Source organism: Triturus cristatus, chromosome 4_1 (genome assembly GCF_964204655.1).
Source record: "Triturus cristatus chromosome 4_1, aTriCri1.1, whole genome shotgun sequence".
NCBI classification, from domain to species: domain Eukaryota; kingdom Metazoa; phylum Chordata; class Amphibia; order Caudata; family Salamandridae; genus Triturus; species Triturus cristatus.
In genome coordinates, this window is record NC_140585.1 from 626,026,791 (window position 1) to 626,046,754 (window position 19,964).

Consider the following 19,964-nt stretch of genomic DNA (forward strand, 5'->3'; position numbering starts at 1 on the left):
CCTCCGATCACCTATATGCCCCCTCCATACGCTCCCTCCCAACCTATATATGCCACACTCCAACAAAATAGTATGATTAAAACGCTTTAATAACTCGTAGGTATATGCAACACTCCAACAGGGTAAAACACGTTAAAACACAACTATTTACATGGCAGTCTGCTGCAACATCCACCCCCAAAGCATTCACCGTCCGCGTAACACAGTCCCCGCCCCTCCTTCTTCGAAGTAGCAACATTGCTGTCTCTTAGTCGGCTTTGGGCTATAAAAAGGGCCTACAAAATCCATCCGCCTGTGAGACGACATCAGTGACGGTCCGTTGTGCGAAGAGGCCGGAGGCAACACGATGCGCCGATACCCGGACGGCATCGAGGTGCTGTCCAGCAAGTTGTAGTGCCGGCCTAGCCGTCCTACAATGCAGCACCGAAAGACGGCGTGGGGTGCCCTGGGGGGGGGCGACGTGAACGGGCCTCCCCCGCCTCCCCAGGTGGAGGCTCACCAGTTGCAGTAGGGCACCCCTTGACGCTTCACTCACCGGCCAGCTGCAGCAGGGCAGCCATTAAACGTTTCACCTGCCGGACGACCACCAAGACGGAGGTTCCTTTCTGCACCAAGATTTCACTAGTGCTCCACCCAAGAAGTGGGCCCTCGCAGTTGGCTGGTCGGGGGACCCACTCCGGTGGCGGTGGTGGAGAACTGCTGCTGCCGCAGGACTCTCAAAATGGCGGCCGGCTATTTGGATTCGGGCCTGGTCCACTAAGATGGCTCTGGGCTACCTCGGAACTCGGAAGCTTGCCTGCTCGGGCGTGGGCCCCACCCTTGAAGACGTCCTCTCAGCTTTGCAGATTCTACGGGAGTCATTGGCTCTCGACTCCCATGGATTTCCGGTGGGGGCAACCGCCACTATCGCTCGATCATTCCACATTAACTTGCCTTTGCCCCGGACGGCAGCCACCTTGCCCCCGTTTGGTACCGTGAGAGAGACTGATTCAGGGTATCGCGGAGAGACACGCCTGCTGTCCCGCTCTCCGAAAGGACCACGGCGTCGCTGCGAGATGGTGGTGTCCTCATGCTGACGCCAGTTTCCGTTTGAATTACCAGGAGACACTGTAGTCTACCAACCCGAATCAGTTCTGGTGGAACCTCAGCATGATCCGGTAGGAAACAACTTTGCTTTCCCCACCTTCGAGTCACGATTCATGCTGTCTGTTCTTTCTGTTGGCATTAATGGAAATTTTTTTGGACTGCCAAAAGGGATTCTGGTCCGACCGTTAGCTAGTGGAAACATCTAGACTGTACCCTGGACCCACCCGACCTCGCCCCAAAATGGCGCCGATGTAGGCGGGACCTACAACTCCTTACGGCGTTCCGGTTACCTGACATTGATGTTTAGGGATATGTATACGGTCTTTTTGCACATGGCGGGGGACAGGGAGGGTACTGACTGGACATGCGAACAACCTTATTGATGCTGGTCTTCTCATTATTGATTATTTTTATTTTCGCATTAAGATAGTATTGCTCATGATACTCGACGCCTCTTGCACCGTGGCCGGCCTATACGGTTGTAGGCCCGTATTTGTATATTGACATTTTCACAATAAAGGGTTTTCGAAGGAATTATGGAATCAGCGTTATAACAATCGCCTAGGTTGGTAAGGTTTTGAGTAACGGCTGTCATTCCCAAACAATAGAATACAGATAATGCAGACCCTTTTCCTGAATTTTGAATCGGTGAAAATTTGTATCCATCACACCTGTCTTTTTCCAGAGTTGTTAGAAAATGGTTGGCTGTAACTTAAGGTATCTGCCGAATGTAAGGTATGGTATTTTGTCCCATAATATACGACTAATTGAGAAACAAATGCACAAAGAGGGAACTCAAATTTAGGGACAAATAAAAATAAAGCATTTTTGGTATGGTAGAAAGGAAGGATATAGTACAATGCGAAAAGGATAGTCAAGATCTGTGGTATTATACGTTCCTGCAGCTAGTCTGGTACGTGGTAAGTAGAACTTTTTCGTGTTTACGCACGCTGATGTGCTTTGAAATGCCCCCCCCCCTTCTTTTCTTCTCTGTAGGTTACATCGGAGTTCCGACTGAAGAATGGAGTGGACATGGACCGCACCGTGCTCCATGTAGGGAAAGACATAGACAAGCGCTGTGAGATGGTGCGTGGAGTGCAGACCATCACTGAGAACGTGATAAACTGTATGGTATGACTGTGCGTACGTGCCCTGATTGTACGGTATGAATGTGTATGTATTGCATATGCCTGGGTCGCTGGAGAGAACGTCTTTTGTATGACCGAAATGCTTGTCTACCGATCAAGGGGATGGGAAAATAAACCCGAATATGGTAACTCCTCGTTTGAAGGAAGGACTCTCCCTCCCCGGGAGCTAGTAAATTGGAGGGTGACCTACACCAGAAACTTGAAGGGTCATTCCCGTACGACGAACCCGACTCCAACTGCTAACCCAAATGTACCACCAGTGAGTCGATTCGTGTGCTGACTGAATAAGAGAAGTTAAGAATACCCCAGGTCGGGACTCATCCGAAACCCCCCCTCAGCCCAGAAGTTAGGGATACTGGCATGTTTTAGATTCACCACTTCTTCTTCCATCCACTTAGAAAATGAGAGTTGTACCATTGAACGTCCGACCGATACCCCTTCTCTGCCTCAGTTTGGATGACCGCCTGCCCAGGGGTCGGAAGGCTCCACCGTGAGTATAAGCACGACTGGACTAGTGTCCGACCGGAAGAAGAGGAGTGAGCATTTTTTTAAGAATGAGGCCTCCAACAAAATTGCGCAAAAAGGGAGGGGAGTAAAAAGTCCGACCCCCCCCCCCCCCGAAACGAATTACGGAAATACTGAAAATACGCAGCACGCATAGAAAAAGGATAGGAAAGGAAAGGTCCCGTTACCCAAAATAGCCCTGTGTCTTCATCTTAGGTTTCTGTGCTCGATGTATGTACCGTTACACCCTATTCGGTATTTGTGTGTACGTGAACGTTGACTTTATGTTTTCCCCCAGCTTGTGTTCCTGGACGTAAAACTGACTCGTGCTGCTCTATGTTGTGCGTACACCAAGTAGCCTATTATCGTGCACGTCTCTCTCTCTCTCTCTCTCTCGTTTTTTGTCGTACGTGTACCAAATAGCCTACTTGGTGCGCACGGTTTTTTCTCTCTCTCTCTCTCTCTCCCTCTCTCTCTCTCTCTCTCTCTCTTCCTCGCTGAAAGCTCCCTTGCCCTCTTTTGAATAGATGACGAAACTGTACCTCGTCAGTATATGTATAATTGGCCTAAACACGACAGTAGTCGAACAAATTGACAGAAGCAAAACGACCGTATTTTGCCACACTACTACCTCTCCTTTCTGTAAAATGATGGAACTTAATTGGCTGAGAAAGAAAGGACAGGTAAGACGACTGATGTCTCCCAATCTGGCCCTTATAACGGGAGCTATATGTCAGTGGTTTTTGTTGTTTTTTTGGCTCTAACGACTCCACCTCCCTCGCTCAGAATCGCCCCGCCCAATTGTACAGAAATAGAGCATCTATGCACCCAGTCCTTCCAGAATAGTCCCAGTCCTGTACTAGCCGTCCCTGGACCATTTAAGCAATACAGCTGATGACCTTGTTTTTAAAGATACATTGCCTAAAACTAATAAAGGTTAACTATTGTCTCCAGCAAGAAAAATGTTTAACTTGTGTTCCTCTCCGAAACAGATACTTGTGAGCCCATGACAGTAGCACCTCGCACTTTTTCATAAACTTAGCAGTCCCTGGAGAAAATTATGAATCAACAGGGCTTGTGTTAGAAAGACAAGTCTCTACCGGAGAAGCCGGTTCGAATTTTGATAGACCAGGAAGTTGATAGATGTCAGACTTCTTGCCACGTTTATAAGGTACAGGAATCAACACCTAACAGACCTGATGATGGAAATTTGCAGGAACACTCGCAAACCTGCACCACAGCAATGATTAATGAGTTAGCAGCATACACCGACATAAGAGTTAATAGACATCCACCATAGAGTGACCGATAAACAATTTCCCGACTACTTGGGGTTGGGAGAAAGAATGAAGTGTGTAAACGTCTTTCCTACCAGTTCTCTAAGATTTTGTTTCTTGTACTCATTCAAAGATAACATGCAGCCATCGGAGAAGAGGGGTTGGACGTGACGCACAGCCTGGCTGCGGATCATAGAACATCTATGGCCTCGACCAAGGGGGAGCCACGGAGCAAAAAGAGGCGGGACGAGGCACCATTCTCAGCATGGGAAGCGATAAAAAGAAGGGCTATCCCGAAGCCCCCTGCTCACTGATCAGCTCATGCCTGAAGTCCCAGCCCGTCGAGCCCGATTGATGGGCTCAGTGCTAAAAGATTCTGCTCTCCTTGGTCCGCTTTTTGATCCGATCCCACTCCACCCCCTCTTCCCTCGGCCTCCCAAGGCACGTCCCTACTCCCCCCCCTCTCTTTTCCATATGGGATTTTGAACTTGACTTGACGAAAAAGGAACGAAATGCGGGTACCCCGTCTGAAGGTACCTATGATAAGATCAGTTAAGGAACAGGACAAAACAGGACTGTGATCCGAGAGCAGAGAGTGGTCACACCCTGCAACGTGAAAACCTGGATTTGAGCTGGACCTTAGCTCCACCGCCGGTGCTCAACAGTGCCAACGAAAGAAGAAGAACAATGAGAGCTTACCAGTAATGGCTCGCGGTAATAGGACACTGGAAAGAAGAACTCCCTTGTGGACATTACCCCCCCCCCCCTTTTTCTCTGACTGTAACTCATGTTGAGTTGAAATTCCTCTCCCAACCACCTTTGAATTGACTATCCTCCAATCAAGTTCCCAAGGTCTTTTATCGGTCACTCCCAACTGCACACTAATAGTTAAGAAACATTAACTTAGTATAAATGACAATTGTATAGCATCAGCCGTACACATGACTATGCTGTTTAGTTTGATCCACACGAAGTCTAGGCCTTAAGTAATGTACGTAATATTCCTTGTTTTGTCAGACCACTCTTTGCGGTATCAGGTTTGTGTTTAAGCGAGCTTCCCTCCACCTATCTCCGGGTCTGACATATGACGCAGCTGATGTAACTCTGTATGCGCTACCTCCTCGCCTATCACATCAACTGCATGTAATTATGTACAATTGTGTCAGATTATTCCTGTCTGTCCTGAGACTCTGTACTTTGAAACAGGAACGCATGAAAGCATTTACGATGTCGTGGCTAAGAATTTAACAAAGATGGATGTCGGCTAGACAAGCTGGCTAGATATGTTGAAAAGGGAGGACTGTTAAAATCTGGTTTGCGATGTCAACATAATCGGCGCCACATTGTCCCCTCTCAGGCCCGTACGCTCACTTAAGCAGTAGCCATTTTGAAAGCACCATGGCCCCTCTGCCCCTCGCCGATCACCAGCACGTTCCCTTGGCGCTGCTAACATCCCCCCGTGCGCCGGCCACCCCCGCTCTCTCATACATGGGCCATAAACCCTCTCCTTCTGCGCGACCCTGCCATGGAACCACATCCCGCACCTGACCAACACCTCCTTTCATCCCATACATGGTCATACGTCCTTTTGATAACCCCCTTCCTCTGCGCCCGATTGTCCGAACCGATCCCAGGCCATCACCTAGCCCTGCGGATGCAGTTTATTGCCCCTACTGTAAGGGAAACACCTCACATCAAAGGGATTACAGTAGATCAAGGCCCCCACCCCCTGAGACCCGACCAGTCACACACACCCCCGGGAATTGTCGGAATGTCCACCTGTGTGATAGCCATCTCTTACTGTGGGTGGGGTGGGGACTTCCACTGTAGATATGTGTAGGAACAAGCTTGAAGTGGGGATTCCAAGGATGCCTTTACGTACATCAAAGTCTTAACAAGAATGTGTCACGTGTAATAAAGCAATAAACCTGTGTATAAGAGGCCAGGCCTCAGAGATGTGGGTAGAGCACCTCGAAACGATACCTTGCTGTCTGATCTGACGTGTTCTGCTCCGACGGAATAAAACTTTGTTTCCTGCCTTCCAGTCTCCGGCGCCTGCCTCTTTTGTTGGTTAATCATCGAATGGTATAAGAGGCGATTACCGCCGGGCAATACTTGAAGGTTATCGACTGAAGGTGCCGCTACCATTTAACATACGCTATTGCCGCTTATAAACTGACTGACTCCTCTGTACTGTTTATTTTAACCTATGTCTTTTACAATAAAAAGTTTTTTTTTTAAAGTTAGTTTGCTGTATGAAAAGCAAGAACTGGACTCAAATCAATTTACTCTGCAACTGAACCGTATTGCAGCTACCACGTTACCCTTCAGATACAATTTAATTGTTTTGCTTATTACAATGACCAATTGTATTTGATCACTGAACGTTGGATGGTCACTGTACTTTGCCTAATAAAAATCACAGGAATCCAAAGTTATGTGTGTTGCTGCTTACTCTGAGTGCAGTTCTTTACTGCAGTTCTTCTGCAGGGTGGTTTGCTGAATGGTTTCCATTTGGCTGTATAATGGGCTAAATCATAGAACAACCTCTCAACCCACCCACATCCAGCTCAGTGAATGCCAGCGAGTCGAGGTACTGAAACTTAGCTCTGCTCTTCTCTATGGTGCTGGCTTACTTTGTGTTATTTTTTCTTTTACTGTAACTGCATGTGCTGAAACGTGTGCACCATTGATGAAGAGCCCCCCTTCTCCTGCCAATCAGCTCTTGGCCTCACCAGCGATCGGTGCACCTTGTCTTGTATAAGAGTGGGGCTATAATCCAGGGTTGGGACCCTCTCCTGCCTTGGTCCTCGCTGTTGCTACTTCTCCTTGCTTGCCCCCTTCACGGTAGGCTACAAACTACAGCTAAATTAACAAGATTTACCATACAGCTTAGGTACTGACGTAGCATTGATGGCACTGTTTTCTTGGATCTAAGTTCAGGAAGCAGCTGTGTGCACAGAAGGCCTGGAGTTCTGAGTCCCGGTAGCAGAGGGGGTACAAGCATGGCACGATCGGGCTACAGTAGAGATGGGGGAGTCTTGGCTGACCAAATGCAGGTAATAGCAGATAGGAACTCTGATCTCCTCTAGGTAGAATCTGGAATAAAACCAGATCTGCAACTCCTTAAACTTCCAGATGGTATATACATCCTTGGCTGAGAGAGTTAATGAACCTGGACCAGAGAGCAAAGGTCTGCCTCTCAGCCCAGGAAGCACTAATGGGCGTTAACTGTTGACCACATAGCAGGGATTAGCTATCTCAGAGTGGGTAGGGACAGTAGGCAAATAAAGGGGAAGCTCTAGCACTACCTCTTTTGCAATGGGGATGCCAAGCATCTCATGTTCATTGACAGGACCCAAACCACAATATTTGCAAGGTCCTGTCCAATGGGAGGAGAGCTCACTTGACCAGAAGTGGTCTAGAAGCTGAAGATAGGTCTACCTGATGCCAGCATGGTCTCATCATCTTGAAATAGGGGCTCCTGGGTAATTTTACAATATGGCAAGGAGGAAGTGTTACAAAAGAAGATGATGGGACTGTGAGAAAATATGCTTGATTGGGTCATAAAATGTCTCCAATCACAGGCTGGTGCACAAGAAAAATCTGCCACCTCCTCCCCTACCTCCTCAGAATATTCTAGGACCTGGAAAGACTTCATCTGAAAAAGAAAGCCCTGCTGGAAGAAAATTCCTAATGTAAGAAGAGGAAAACTATTCAAGGACTCCTAATGTTTGCAGGCATCCAAGACTGAACCTTCTCTCCAAGGGCCAGTGTTGGCCTCTGGTTTCCCTGCCTCAGGGACAAAAAAAGCAGTAGGACTTCTGATTCTCAAAGTCCCATTTGCCCAATGAGAACTAGAACCTACAGGAGTCTTGCATGGAGAGGCGCACCCTTTGGAGCTAGGAGTTACATGACTGACCAGGAGGAGCTTTCCCACAATTTTGAAAAAGTTGAGACGTAGTAAATGTTTCTATCTGTGGTAAAACTAGGCTCCTTATTTACTCAACTGGGAATTAAGAGTGGGTGAAAGTTAACCCACTCACAATTGAATGACTCATTATGGGGGGATTAATAGCAAAATCATAATTGATTGCAAAATGACATTAAGGTGCCACAACCTCAGCAGATGTGAAGAGTTTCCTTAAGGAGAACAAATCACATTTAGAAGCAATACACACATTGAGGTACCAAATCACATTTAGGTCCTAAATTATCATGGATGCAGTATAGACAGAAATGTGAAATCTATTTTTACCGAGACCGTATAATATCTCATGGCAGAGTTATCAAAATAAAGTATTAGGATGACAGCTACAGAATGCTTTCTTGTTGTAAAGGATTTGAACGTATATATTGTTGTCAAATTTTTTAAATAGTCTGTAAAACAAAAGGTCAGGGTTTTGCTGCAATTGTCCTAGAGTTAATACTTTGTAATAGTTAATTGTAACTGTGGCACCATATAGTGAGATGAAGTTATTCACTACAAATCAGCAAAACATGCCATTGAGATTCGTATATACTATTTACTTGTGATAAAATGGAGATATGTGAATTATAAAATCCCGAATAAAAAATTTAGTGAGACTTCCATGATCATGAGATATCTCTGTCATGGTCCAGATCGTTTTTTTCTTTCTACATTTACATGATCTACCTGTTGCCACTTCCATCCTGAGTGTCAACTCGTTTCTCTTTTAAGTCTTTCTCGAGAACTAAGAGATTGGGTTGTTCCTTTTTAAACAGCAGAAGTGTTGCAAATGTGTCTGACAAAATTTGAAAGATAGTTTTCAGAAGACTATATAAATAAATCCATTTGACATATCTTAATATTTAAAATATATATATCTTATCAATTTCAACCTAGCTCAATTATGATTTCTTTTGTCTTGGAATCTCTGCTATGGGTTTTGTAACGGCTTTATTTTCTTCTTCACTGTATACTTTGTCTGGAACCCAAATTTGTAAATAAATATTATTTCTTTCTGTCGTTGCTAAGAGCTATTGTCTAGTGGTAAAGATGCACTATATCATCCACTCTAGTGCCATCAATTTTTGAAAGATGTGCACATAATGACTAGGTTTGCTAAAAGCAGATAGCTGCATTATCTCATGGAAAGCAATGAGTAAACCTAATAGCAGAAAATACCAATTGAAGAAAAATATATTAGCACACTGTATATGGCTTTCACAGAAAATCAAAGTACAATACAGACATTTGAAGCAGATGTTAAATGATGTGACACCAATGAAGTTGGCAATTAATGTGGTTGACTACTGGAGTGGCATAACAATTCCTGCACTTGCAGCCCATTGCTGTTCTGCGTATTTTATAGGGGCTCCAAAACACAGCACTCCACGAAATTAGTGCAGGGCGTGTGATTAGGGTGGTTGTTGGCCTTATAAAATATGCAATAACAGATGCTTAGTTACCAACAAGGAAATGCTTTCCAACGAGTAACAGCACAGACTAGTCAATATTTGCTAAAACTGCGAACCCCTGAGTATGTAACAAAAACCTCTATTTATACATTCTTACGTGCAATGCTCCATATATAAAAAATAAATAACGAAATATGCACGCACAAAGTTGTATTACTTTCCTGGATGTGTTAAAACTATATTCCTAGATATTCTAGGAACGTTGAAAGCGAGACTTACCCAGGTAGATCGTGGTTTATTTGTATGGACAGAAAGGGGAATGATTCCGCTGTACCTTGAATTTCAGGGACCTGCAAATCAAAATATTCAGTGTTTTAGTTATACTGGCCACCTAAAACTCCTTTTCTTCATGTGTGTGTACACAAATGAATAACAAATCTACTTTCACGTAACCTTGTCAGACAATGAAAGACACTTAAATATGAGATTCAACATCGCGGCAGATTTACAATTACTGATCAGCTCTTGTTAGCTCCTGTTTGTGGGAGTGCTGTCGCTCTTTCACCCGCAGCTAAATGAAATTACTAAAAATTGTCAAAAGGCAATTAAATATAATTTTTCTGCAGTGATGTCATGTCCGATGCTGGTATGCAAGCTTCCTACAATTTTGAAGAGGGATACTTAAAAATTAATTCATCGAGATAACGTACATGGAAATGATCCTCTAAATGACGGTTCCAATTAGCTGAATAGTAGTTGAGAATTAATATATTACCATATTACTTAATATGCATGCATACTTAATAACACATCCACCTGGCAACGAACATTGGATGGCCCAACGACAAACTACGAAAAAAATATGGACAATGACAACCAAAAAAAGGAGAGCTGTAGGAAGAAACCATACCTTATCCCAAATATATCAATATAATGAAACTCTTGCTGTGCATGACTATTCAGGTACAATAACAGCATTTCATATTTATGACTCAAATGTCAATAAAACGTATAATGTCAACATTATTAAGATATAATATTTAATAAAAACAAACATGTTTTCACCTATTCCCTGTCCTCAATTGTTCACCCTTCCCATTGCACTGGGAGCACTTGTTCACTACGCTAATTGCAGTTTATTAGGCAACTCCAATTCATTCTTTGATTGTAAAGTTGTTGTGTTTACTTTTGCATTCCATTTTTTTCCTGTGTGTTCTATGCTCCGCGCCCTCCTCCTTGCCCACGTCAGTGATTCGATTCTAGACCCCTGAAATGGACGTTAGGAGCTGGACGAAGGACGAAGGGTTCCCCTTCTTGCTGCACCAGTGGTTTTTTACTGAATAAAGAACTTGTTTACTTCAACAATGTCCGGCTCGACTTTACAAGTGGAGACGAGCAAAACACTTGTGAACCTACGTGTGTTTGGGAGAAAATTTGCAGCCTTTGTGACGTGATTGTGAGGAGAATCGTAATTGGAGCCAAGTTTGGTCTAGAAGGCTGGAAGGAAACCACTCATACTTTTGTCAGTGCTGCCCGATATTCCGAGAATGCTGTGGCAGGTTGTATTACGACTTTGCCTTGTACTTTACATCGTTGTGCATGCAGCCGTTGAGTTTAAGAGTCCCGGGTGCTCATGCTTGCCTTAAGGTTCCGTGCACACTGACACTGTTCTACCGTCATCTCTGGAACATGCATCTATCTTCAGAACGCTGGTGTCTTCTCCCCGGCTGTTCTCTTCTGCGGTGCTTTGTGGGGCGCATTTTTCCCGATCCAGGTCACACTGCGTGACCTTACATGCCACCTACTTGGGAAGATCTTTTCACGCTACACGTCTACAGCTGTTCTCTCATCAGTATAAAATGCGACAGCTGCGCGCGGTGATGCGCACACCTCCATGTGGTTTCAGTGCCTAAACATGGTGATGCGCACATCTCGATTATGCTCATCGATTTGCCTGTGCTCCCGTAACTACTCACGGTGATACGCACACCTCAGCAAGAACCTTATTCACGGTGCTTTATTGTGTAGTTCATTCCAAGTATGTTTTCATTCAAATTTCAGCATTATGTCGCTCTCATTTTGATTCGTGGCATACTATTATTTTCTGCTTGGTACTACAATTTACAACAAGCAAGTCCTCCCTAGGTGAAGAAAGGATGATACCTTGTTGTAATTTACACAGCGAACTAGTCCTTCCTTAGGTGAAGAAAGGACACTGTTTTGGTTATTCCTTGTTCTTTTAATCAATCAATCAATCAGGGAATTTGTTAAGCGCACTACATACCCGTGGGGGTCTCAAGGCGCTGGGGGGTGGGGTGGAGCTGCTACTGATCGAAAAGCCAGTAGTCTTCTGAAGGCCAGCAGGTCTTGGGTCTGTCGTAGGTTGGTGGGGAGGGTGTTCCAGGTCTTGGCAGCGAGGTGGGAGAAGGATCTGCCGCCGGAAGTCGTTTTCCGGATGCGTGGGACCGTGGCGAGGGCGAGGCTGGCTGAGCGGAGGCTGCGGGTGGGAGTGTAGAAGCTGAGTCGTCCGTTGAGGTATGCTGGTCTGTCATTGTGTAGGCCTTCGTGTGCGTGGATGAGTAGTTTGAAGGTTATCCTCTTGTTGATGGGGAGCCAGTATAGGTCTCTCAGGTGGGGGGTGATGTGTCTGCGTCGGGGGATGTCGAGGACCAGTCATGCCGCGGCATTCTGGATGCGCTGCAGCCGTCTTAGGAGTTTGGTTGTTGTTCCTGCGTAGAGGGCGTTTCCGTAGTCCAGCCTGCTGGTGACGAGGGTCTGGGTTACGGTTTTTCTCGTTTCGGAGGGGATTCACTTGAAGATCCTGAGGAGTATTCGGAGGGTGTTGAAGCAGGATGCGGCGACGGCGTTGACCTGCTTGGTCATGGAGAGGGTGGAGTCGAGGATGACCCCCAGGTTGCGAACGTGGTCGGTGGGTGCTGGGGCTGTTCCCAGCAAGGTGGGCCACCAGGAGTCGTCCCAGGCTGAGGGGGTGGAGTGGAGGATGAGGACCTCCGTCTTGTCAGAATTCAGATTCAGCCTGCTCTCCTTCATCCATTCGGCGACGGCCTTCATTCTCCTGTGGAGGTTGGCTTTGGCGGTGAGAGGGTTTGCAGTGAGGGAGATGATCAGCTGGGTGTCGTCGGTGTAGGAGATGATGTTGAGGTTGTGCTGTTGGGCGACGTGGGCGAGTGGAGCCATGTAGATATTGAACAGTGTCTGGCTGAGAGAGGATCCTTGTGGTACGCCACAGATGATCTCGGTGGTCTTGGAGCGGAAGGGTGGGAGGCGGATGCTCTGGGTTCTGCCGGAGAGGAAGGATGTGGTCCAGGCCAGGGCCACCTCTTGGATTCCGGAGTCGTGGAGGCGGGCTGTTAGGGTGCAGTGGCAGACAATGTCGAAGGCGGCTGAAAGGTCCAGAAGGATGAGGGCAGCTGTTTCTCCTTTGTCCATCAGGGTCCTGATGTCGTCGGTGGCGGCGATGAGGGCGGTTTCGGTGCTGTGGTTGCTGCAGAAGCCGTACTGGGATGGGTCCAGGATGTTGTTGTCTTCGAGGTATCGGGTAAGTTATCTGTTGACGATTTTCTCTATGACTTTCGCCGGGAACGGGAGCAGGGAGATGGGCCGGAAATTCTTGAGGTCCTTGGGGTCTGCCTTGGGTTTCTTCAGTAAGGCGTTGATCTCGGCATGCTTCCAGCTCTCCGGGAATGTTGCTGTCTCGAAGGAGATGTTGATCGCTTTCTGGAGATGGGGGGCGGTGGCTGTGCTGGCTTTGTTGAAGATGTGGTGTGGGCAAGGGTCAGACGGGGATCCGGAGTGGATGGAGTTCATAGTCTTGATGGTGTCTTCGTCACTGACGTTGGACCAGGCGGTCAGGCGGCTGGTGTGGATGGTGGTCGCAGGGGTGGTGGGCTCGGCGGTGGACGTGGGGGTCGTGGCCTTGAAGCTGTTGTGGATGTTGGCAATCTTACGGTGGAAGAAGGTGGTCCGCGAGTCGCACAGGTCTTGAGAGGGGGGGGATGTCGTTGGTGTTGGAGCTGGGGTTGGAGAGTTCTTTCACGATGCTGAAGAGCTCTTTGCTGTTGTGTGCGTTGTTGTCCAGGCGGTCCTTGAAAGCTGTCCTCTTGGCGGACATGGCTAGTCAAAATTTCTCACTACAGCCACCCAAACATTCTGGCCAGCTGGAGGGAATCCCTGCATGAAATGGACGGAGTGGAAAGCTTATTTTTTGAATTTCATATACATCATCAATGAAGATGGGAAGATGACACCTGAAAAGGAAACAAAAGATTTTATTACATTCTGTGGGTCCAGGTGGATTGAAAGCATATGAAGAAATGACTAAAGATTTAGGGGGTGGTGATGTTAATGTTTTTGATGACCTTATGAATGATTTCGACAATTACTTTGCACCTAAATTGTGCATTGGTATTGTCAGGTATAAATGTTTTCATAGCAAACAAGAGGTGAATGAAACTGTGGATGAGTGTGTCTCAGCCTTGAGGAATATTTTAAACATTGTTAGGAAGGCTGAAATGTCCAGCCGCAGTGCTAAGCTACTCAAGCAAGAGGCTAAAGAAATCTCTGATGAAGTCGTTGGTAAAATTTAAAACTAAAGGTACTACCAAGCCCAGGAAAGAGATTGTTAAGAACCAAGACTTCATTAGAAGGGGGAATTTGAGCTGTTTTCGCTGCGATAGTGCGACACACATTGCTTCTAGTAAATCCTGTCCTGCTATCAAGTAGAAATGTTCTATTTGCGGCATGATTGGTAATTTTGACAAGGTTTGCAGGAGGAAAGGTGGCAGGAGGATGAAGTGTGTGGATGATGCAGAAAGTCGTTCACGTGATGAAGAGTCCAGAATCAAAAAACCCAGTATTAGTGATCGCAGTAGTGAGAGGCAGGACTTCGATTCCATAGAATTGTTTATTTTAAACATTAATGACAATGGTGAAACAAACATGAAGAAGCCCCTGTGTTCAATATCCATTGATGGGGTTATTGTGCAAATGTATGCTGACTCTGGTTCCCCATATACTATTGTGGATGAGGAAACTTGGACGTATTTTCCAAGCATTTAGGTGACAGACGGCTGGAACCAGCTATTCACCCGAAAGGTTTTTCCAGTGAAAAGTTTGACATGGTAGGTTACAGATCGCTAGTCTTTAGGTTTAAAAAGAGGGAGTCGATTGGCAAGTTGTATGTCAATAAAAAAGGGCCTGCTGTTTTGGGCTGGAAAGATCAAGGGAATTTAGACATAATTTTAAATCCTAATATCCCTGATCCTGTAATGGTCTCAAAAGACAGTGAGTTGCTTTGCAACAAGATTTTGAGGAAGTTTCCCAAAGTTTTTAGTGGCGGCATAAGGAATCTTAACGATTTTGAGCATTGCATTGTTTTAAAAAATGATGCATGCCCTATGGTGCATAAAGTGAGACACATTCCCGTTCTACTCAGGGAAGATGTGGAAAAAGGGTTTAGAGCAGCTTGTCATAGCAGATATTATCGAACCTATCAAATCTGCTGAATGGCTTTCTCTGATTGTTGTAGCCAGACGTAGTAATGGCAAACTGGGATTGTGCATTGACTTAAAGCATCTCAATATTAATATTGTGGTGGACAGGTTTCCACTTCCCAAGGTCTCTGAGATGTTGTCCCATGTCAAAAATGCTAAATGGTTTACGTCCATTGACTTGTGTACAGCTTATCACCAGATTTCCTTGGCTAAGGAGAGTAAACAGTTTAAAGCATTCATTACTCCCCTTGGATGTTTCCAGTACAAGAGGCTTCATTTCGGTTTAGCCGCTGTTGCTTCTATCTTTCAAAGGCCTATGTACCATTTTCTGGTAAGTGTAAGAATGTGAGGTGTCTCCAGGAGGATATCCTTGTATTTGATGAAGACAGGCTGGAACACAATAACATTTTGGAGGAGGTTCAGGGAAATTTGGAAGCAAAGGGGTTGACTGTAGAACATTGTAAGTGCAAGTTTGCTGTGAAGTCCATCACGTATTTAGGCCATGTACTTAGTGGTGAAGGTGTTTCCCCCAAGCCTTCATTAATAGATGCTATTTGTAATGCACCGATTATGAAGAATAGAGAAGAAGTCAGATCATTCCTTCAACTTGTGGAATTTTATTAAAAAATTTTAAGGGATTTCTCCAGCAAGTTTTTTTTGCATTAGGGCATTACTCAAGAGCAGAGTGAAATTCTTACGGTGTGAGGAGCGTCAACGAGAGTTTGAGGATATTAAGAATGCAATTGTCCAGGCTCCTGCTCTTAAAGGATTTGATCCTGAGTTGGACAATATAGTTACTGTTGACACCAGTAATAAAGGGCTTGGTGGCTTTCTGTCTCAGAGGTGTTGACGGTAAGGAAAACATATGAGCATACGCTTCCCATTGTCCTATCTCCCAATAAGGAGAAATTCTCAGTTAGTGAGAAAGAAACCCTTGCATGCTTCTGGGCTCTGGAGCATTTCCGCTCATTCGTGTGGGGAAAATCCTGTGAAGTACGTAGCGACCACAAACCTTTGGTCAAACTGCTTGTAACATAAGGACTTTTAAATGCGTGTGCCAGGATTGCAAGAATCGCGATGCATTTGCAAGATTAATTTATAAGGTTGCTTATGTTCCTGGGAAGAAACATTCTGTCGCTTACTTTTTGTCAAACTTGTCAGTTGATCTGCAAGAATGTGAAAGTCATGACAGTAATGACGAGCAGAACGCATTAGTTCATGATCAAGGGTTGCATAATGTTAATGAGAAAGAATGGGAACGTCTTTACATCTTGAACAAAGATTTACAAAATCTATTGAAATTTGTTGAGTGTGGTTGGCCAAAGAAATCAGGTGTCCTAGATGTTTTGAAATCCTTTTGGGAAATTTCACATGAGCTTTCTGTTGTCAAAGGTTCCATCCATAGGGGTGATAGGATAGTACATCCCACCTCTTGGAGATCAGACATCGTTAAACTGTGTCACGATGAACACTGGGTAATCATTAAGACCAAACAGAGGGTAAAACAATGGTATTGGTGGCCAGGCATGGATGTGTTTATCGAAAGGATTGTGCGGGAATGTGTGTAGTGTGCTAATTCTGATACGTCATTAGTCACCTTAAGGCCAAACATTTGTGAATCAATTGTGCCCACCAAGCCATGGCACACCATGGCTGTAGATATTATGGGACCCATTAGAGCTGATGCGAAGTATATCATTGCTCTCATTGATGTCTTCTTAAGGTGGCCTGTTTTAAAATTGTGAACAAGATTACTTCAGGTGAAGTTTCAAAATGTCTTGACGTGTTTTTTGAGGAGAGGCTACCAGCACAAATAGTGTCTGACAACAGGGTTCAATTTTTGTCTCATGTCTCCAAGGAGTATTTTTACAGATGCGATACAAATGGCTGTCAAGAACAGCAGTGATTGGGAGGTTTAGGTTTTCAGGACCTTGTGGATGTACAGAACTATACTCATGAGGCCTTAGAAGTGTCCCCGTTTGAAGTTATGGGAGATCATGGTGCAAGAACCAAGTGTAACCCTGAGTGTATGTTAGAAGTTGCTGTCAGTATGTTGCCTGTGGATGTTGTGAGATTCAGAATTGTGAAGAAGCACAAGAGAGAGAAGGAGATATTTCATTATAAACGTGGCTCTAAGGGTCTTATTATTAATGTGGGTTGCTGGGTCAAGATTAAAAAACCTTGGAAGAGAAGGAAAGGTGAGAGCCAATTCTCGAAACCCCTGAAAGTCACGAAGGTTTTGAGAAATGCTGTTCAGTTGAGTATTGGTAAAGTCTGTAATTTGAGATGTGTTGCTATTTTTCACAATGGATTGAGTTCTGTGGAAATGTGTAATAGCGGTAGTAATAATATGTCTAGGAATGCTCATTCGGATTGGAATGTGTGTACAGATAATACTTGTGCTCATTCTGGGTCGAATGATCGTGCCATCATGAACAATAATGAGGATCTGGCAGGAAACAGGAGTAGATGGTGATGTTCTCGGTGATGGCGGTGATGGAGTGGTGGAGCTAGTTACGGAAGAGTGTTCTGGTGGTGTGGTTGGTGAAGAGGGCACGGGCACAGAGGGGCGTAACAAGCGTGTGCACACCAAACCAAGATGGATGTCGGATTTCATCTGTGATGAAGTATGTAAATAATTTTTCATTCAATATATTTTTGAGGTTGTTTTCCTTTTTTAATATTTTGTTTTATTTTAAGGGGGGAAGATGTGTTGTGTTTACTTTTGCTTATGTGTTCCATTTTTGCATATGTGTGTTTTATGCTCCGCACCCACCTCCTTGCCCACGTCAATGATTCGATTCTAGATCCCTGCAGTAGACTTTAGGAGCTGGACGAAGGATGAAGGGTTCCCCCTTCTTGATGCACCAGTGGTTCTTTTCCTGAATAAAGAACTTGTCTACTTCACCCGTGTCCGGCTCTACTTTACAAATGTGCCTTACACATTGTAACTCCTTTCTTGTGCAGTGCTGTGTTGCTTTATAGCTAGTTTTGTGCGGTATAAATTACATACATAGACAGACAGTGTTACACAATTGGGTAGTCTAAAGGAACAGCAAGAAAACAAATGAGCACAGGCAACAACTTAAAGTGCTCACCTTTTAAAGTCCTGCCTCTGGGATCTCTACCTGAATCTCTAGCCCCGTTTTTCACTCCTCTCCAACGTCCACAAAAGGCATTTTCCAATTTTGCTGTGTATATTCCAACTTGGTAATTTTGAACTGATGAACTTTTTAAAAATGTGCAGATCGCAAGGTCAGAAAAGAGGCTTGGGGCTGTATCACGATCACTTTTCTTTTTCCATCACAAAAATCTCCTCAAGTTAGTGCCTAGGCTGCCGGCAGCTGAGTTCAGAAACTCAGGTAGTAATTTCCTCAGTGCTGAATTTAAGCCAGTGGTTTCCAGTGCTCTGCACCGGTGCTTAATTGTCAGCACCGGCTCTAGTGACAGTTCACCACATGATGGTGGTCTATGCATAATTTTGAGATGAGCACAAGTAAGTTTAATAAATCAGTATACATTGAAAAAGGATGATACCATGCCACTCACGCCATTAATATAGCTTCGGGTGGCCTGGAATTATCTGAATTGGCACACTGGTAGGAGGGTGATGGTTAGTAGCTGTGTTGGTACTGACATTGGCAACACTGGCAGGGGCAATGGGTGGTGCAGGCTGCAGTGGCTTCCCATGAAGGACCCTGGCACTTACTATTTACATTTTCAAGATAATTTAAGGGGAGAGGAGTTGGCCTAGTGGCTAGGGCGTTCGACCTCGAATCTGGGGAACTGAGTTGGAGTCTCGGCAATAACACTGAACATCCTGTGATTCTGGGTAAATCACTTAATCTCCCCGTGCCTAACAAAAAAATGAACGTGTACTCATGTAATGGAACTGGTGCCATGTAAAGTGCTCTGATACCCGATTCGGTTCAAGTTCGCGCAATATAAATCTCTGTAAAAAAAATGCAGGATCTGAATAAGTGGAACATAAACACATACACTCCTTCTGCTACGCTGCAGAAACCTGCCTCATTATACTAGCCCCATAGGACAGCATTTGCTGATGCACAATAAGAAATAAATGGACATATGTTTTATCATTTGTCCAAATATTGCAGAGCAGTCACAGAAGGTGCCCTAGTGCTTTAGCTGTACAACTCTGATTAAATTAGAAAACCATAGAAAATGGCCCCCTAATACACTGTGCACCTTCAAATGGCTGAAATGCAGTGTACAGCAACAGAAAGGTCACTCCCGACCTTTCAGGGCTTATTAGTTAGCCCCTTAATGTTACAATTACCAGTAATCTGTATCACTCCCAGACCGACTCACTTAAAGCATTACATGTGAGGTGAATTGCACCTCGAGATAGGAAACTCCAAGAAAATACTGCAAAAGAATGCTCTACCCACTCTGAGCTGGGGACCTTAAACTGGCCTGCTATTCATATTATCATCCTGACAAATCCAAGTGAAAAGAAAAGCTGGTCGAGTATAGGGAGGCTGGAGAGTGCATAATCACTGGAACAAGGATGAACTAGACTAAAATTAACCTGGATAACATATTTGCATCTTTAATCCTTGTCTCAGTCATAACATAGCACAATTAAACCACTAAATGCAAACAAGCAAATCGTGAAGAATAAAAGAAAACGCTCAAGCCAGGACATAACATAGAAAACTTAACCTAAAGTTCCTTCCATCACTCTCCAGCCCCGCAAATCTATAATGGTGAGTGAAAGTGTTAGAAATGGGGGTCTCTAGTTGGCAGTGGCTTGCACCCTAGCATTTCACCAATTGCCACTCCACGAATGTGATTTATGCGACACGCTGTCCATTTGACCAATATATGTAGGTCAGACTACACAGATGGTGAAACTATGCATTATTCAAGACAAGAGTCGCATTCGATGTAGAGTAGAAAATGACTCACTTGTCTCACACTACATTGAGAAAAATCACTCTGAAACAGACATGGTGTGGCAAGTAATTGATCAATGTACACTGCCTCAACATGGAGGCAATTTACAAAAACTTCTGAATAGATGTGAATGC

General features: G+C 44.9%; 1 protein-coding gene across 4 annotated transcripts in view; it reads right to left on the reverse strand.

Annotated features, from left to right (window-relative positions):
• The window catches only part of LOC146855301 (synaptotagmin-1), a 4,118,085-nt gene that overhangs the window by 3,628,106 nt on the left and 470,015 nt on the right, over positions 1 to 19,964 (reverse strand). For all 4 annotated transcript variants that reach the window (XM_085652999.1, XM_085652997.1, XM_085653000.1 and 1 more), the window contains exon 2: positions 9,677 to 9,747. The gene's annotated coding sequence lies outside the window, so the exon portion shown is untranslated. The remainder of the gene's footprint in view (positions 1 to 9,676; positions 9,748 to 19,964) is intronic.